General features: G+C 37.3%; 1 non-coding gene across 1 annotated transcript; it reads left to right on the top strand.

Annotated features, from left to right (window-relative positions):
- Positions 1–3,723: 3,723 nt before the first annotated feature.
- On the top strand, positions 3,724–3,806 carry trnal-aag (transfer RNA leucine (anticodon AAG)). Its single transcript has one exon. It is a non-coding gene; the product is annotated as a tRNA-Leu (tRNA).
- The last annotated feature ends 101 nt before the right edge of the window (positions 3,807–3,907 follow it).

The following is a 3,907-nucleotide window of genomic DNA, read 5'->3' as shown; positions in this document are numbered from 1 at the left end:
CAGAACCAGAACCAAAGAGCAGAGATGGATTCTTAAGATATTCATGTGAAATCACTCTGGATCCAAACACAGCACAAACACAGCTGGCACTATCAGAGGGGAACAAGAAGGTGACATGGATGAAGCAACCATTTAGTCATCCAGACAGATTCACTCATTACTTTCAGGTTCTGAGCAGAGAGAGTCTGACTGGACGTTGTTACTGGGAGGTGGAGAGGAGAGGAAGAGGAGCTTTTATAGCAGTCGCATACAAGAATATCTGCAGAGTAGGAAGTGGGAAAAAATGTGGATTTGGGTATACTGACAAATCTTGGGCATTAAATTGTTCCCAAGATGGTTATAAATTTGGTCACAACAATGACTGGACCCCTGTCTCAGGTCCAGTTTCCTCCAGAGTCGGAGTGTACCTGGACCACAGAGCAGGTATTCTGTCCTTCTACAGCGTCTCTGAATCCATGACTCTGATCCACAGAGTCCAGACCAGATTCACTCAGCCGCTGCTGGCTGGGGTTTATATTTACATCACTGGAGATTCTGCTGAAATATGTAAACTCAAAACAAGTAATGCTTAGGTTCGGTTTCTAACTTTTAGTTCAACTATTTACACTTTATTTCAGGTCTACAACTATATCAGTTCATCACAAAAAAAAGTTCTAGTTTGATTTGTTTGGTTTATTTCAGTCACTGAACTCTGAAGTGCAATTTATTCCAGAAAGTGAAAAAATGTGGGAGATATTTTACTCCTGTTTCCCTTTGAACACAGTTTGTTGCATCATGACATGAAACAGAGTTATTGTGATTTGTGTTATGTTCTAGATATCTTCAGTATAAACTTCTAAAAGTTATATTGCTCAATGTTGAACTGTTTGCTAGCTGTAAAAATCAAATCTTTTAAATGTATTTTGTCATTCCAAAGGTAAGAGAAAATAGATGCTGTTTCAAGATTTAAGTTTTTCTACAGCTTTAGCTCTGAAACATTTAGTTAAAATGTAAACGTCTCAATTTCAACCTTTTGTCCACATTTTCATTTTACTGAAACAAACACTTGAAATCAGTTTGTTCATGTGATTCAGACCCTTTAAGATGGCAAATAGCTTCAAACTTGTCAGCCAGCCTAGAGCTGTAAAACTGCATGAAGCTCAAAGAAAAAGATACAGCTGTGTTGAAAGCTGTTTAAGGTTCACATACTGATTTCTCCCTAAATCAGTTCAACAAAAGATCAAGGCTAATTTTACTGAAGGGCCTCTAAAAATCTACACTGTAATTTCGATAAATATTCTCAGACTGGAATAAAAATGTCAGCATAGCCTCTACTAGTTCCCTGCAATCTCATCTTTACTGGCTACCTCCAGTGTTATATAAAAAAGGCAGTGCCTAAATTTGATACCAGAACCACACATTTAAAGAAATGCATGAGTACATGCGACATTCAACTCCACAAAGAGCAAATAGTTAGACAAATTTCTCATTAAACTGCATGGAAGTTGACCCTCTATCCTGGAGTTTAATCAGCTTGGGATATAAGCCAAAGAGAATGGAAAAAATAAATAAAATAAATTAAGGTGGAAGTCAAAAAATGCTTTTGAAAGAAAACACTGGACATGCATATTTAAAGTTATTGCAAAGTGACAAATATGGAAAAGTGAAAATCAAAACATGTGATAGTGTAACATAGTTAAAATGGTTCAGGTTAAATCCTGCTAAAATGCACCATCTGCTAGAAAAAAGTTGTATTGCATTCACGCTAGAAAGAGTGGGGTATTATGGGTAATCCTCAGGGCCATGAGGATCACCGACGAGGTAACGTGTCTCTGCCATGTGATAAAGAAATATTATTTATGCATTTTGTGAAGTGTGTTTGTGGTTTTTGTTTTTGCATATTGTTGTAATATGTTTGGTCTGGGCCACGCTAGTTCTGTTATTATGTCGTTTTTGTCGTTTTTGAGAATGTTTAGTTCATGAGAAAGTGCAGTGGGAATTTCCCACGTGGTAACATTTTGGCTCCTCCTTGCAGGAGCTTGCTTTATCCCAGAGACTGATCTTACTTCCATGCCCGTTGTGTTAAATGCAGGTATGTTTTACCAAATGTCCTGTAGCAGATGGTTAACATGAGACTAAGTTTTATATTAACAGTTTTATATAATGATATGGTTCATATATAAAAACAGCATCCAGTAAATAAAATGTTAGCATTTTATTTCATTTTTCAGAGCATTTTAATTAATTGCTTTACTTTCTTGAAAAGGACACTCATTGGTTGTTCCGTTATTGTAAACAAATTCCACTATACTTGAAATTCTTGAAAAATTAGTTTTTATTCAGCTTGAAATGTTTTTAAAAGATAATAATATAACTGAGAAGTTTCAGTCTGGGTTTAAAGTTGCTCATGGCACTAAATCTGCCTTGCTCCGAGTGTATAATGATCTCCTCTTAACAGTTGATTCAGGCAACGTTGCTGTTTTATTACTTTTAGATTTGATCTCTGCATTTGACATTGTAGATCATCAGATTCTCTTACATAGATTAAAACACTGTGTTGGCCTGCAAGGCTCAGTATTCAAATGGTTTAAATCTTATTTGGGAAACAGAACTTTCTCTGTTCATCTTGATCAATCCTGTTCTAGGGCCAGATCTTTAAAGTATGGTGTTCCCCACAGGTCAATTTTAGAACCCATTTTGTTTATCTTGTATTTACTGCCTCTTGGTAAGATCTTCCAAAAATTTAATATTTCCTTTCATTGCTTTGCAGATGACATCCAGATTTATTTGCCCCTTAGAATACAAAATGGTACAAATGATTATCTTCAGCTGTTGATAAACTGTTTAGCTGAAGTTAAATTATGGATGGAAAAAAACTTTCTTCACCTCAATGAAAGCAAAACTAAAGTTCAATTATTTGGTCAAAAACTTCAGACTACAAATCCAAATCAGATTCTTGGTTCCTTGGCTCAGTCTTGTCAGACCTCTGCCAGGAAACGTTGTTTCATTCTTGACAGCTCTTTAAAGCTAGATAAACAAGTTAGTTCTGACGTTAAATTGAGTTTCTACCACCTTCGGCTTTTAGCAAAAGTTAAATCTTACTTCTGTTTTAAGGACTTTGAGAGACTCATCCATGCCTTCAGAACAACTTGTCTGGATTACTGCAACTCTTTATATAGAGGGATGGATAAATCGCAGATTCAGCGACTTCAAATGATCCAGAACGCAGCAGCACGGCTTCTTACAGGAACCAGGAAGCATGACCATATAAGGCCAACTCTGGCATCTTTACACTGGCTGCCTGTCTTTTATCGAATAGATTTTAAGATTCTTTTGTTAACTTATAAAGTTTTAAATGGGTCACAGTCTCTCCTGGAGGCGTGGGTTCGAATCCCACTTCTGACACATTTCTTTGCATTTAAGAGAGTGCATCATGTTAGTGCCAGGAATAGGTGCAGTTTATGTCATTTGAAGCAGAACAAAAGAGTCTATCGTCAAGTTTGCCGACAAGATTAGTGGGACATGTTCAGTGGTACTCCAGAATAAAATCATTCAAAGCTTATTATGGTAACAATTTATAAGGGGGCCATGGCTGGAATGCAAACTCAACCCGTAATTTGCAGAAAACCTGCTGAATTTTGCTTCTTGCTATGTTCAAATAGTCTATTTTCCTTCTTGAATTGTCGTGTTGATCGCCCTTCGAGCATACCACCTGCGGACGCATTTCACTCTTTGCTCATAGAAGTCAGAATGGCCGAGCGGTCTAAGGCGCTGCGTTAAGGTCGCAGTCTCTCCTGGAGGCGTGGGTTCAAATCCCACTTCTGACAGATTACTTTGCTTTTAAGAAAGTGCATCATGTTCGTGCCAGGAAAAGGTGTCATTTGAGGCAGAACAAGAGAGTCTATGGCCAACATTTGTGGGACATGTT

Source organism: Poecilia latipinna, unplaced genomic scaffold, assembly GCF_001443285.1.
Source record: "Poecilia latipinna isolate Pla-1442-1.1 unplaced genomic scaffold, P_latipinna-1.0 Scaffold1439, whole genome shotgun sequence".
NCBI lineage: Eukaryota > Metazoa > Chordata > Actinopteri > Cyprinodontiformes > Poeciliidae > Poecilia > Poecilia latipinna.
This window is presented reverse-complemented; position numbering and strand designations above follow the sequence as displayed.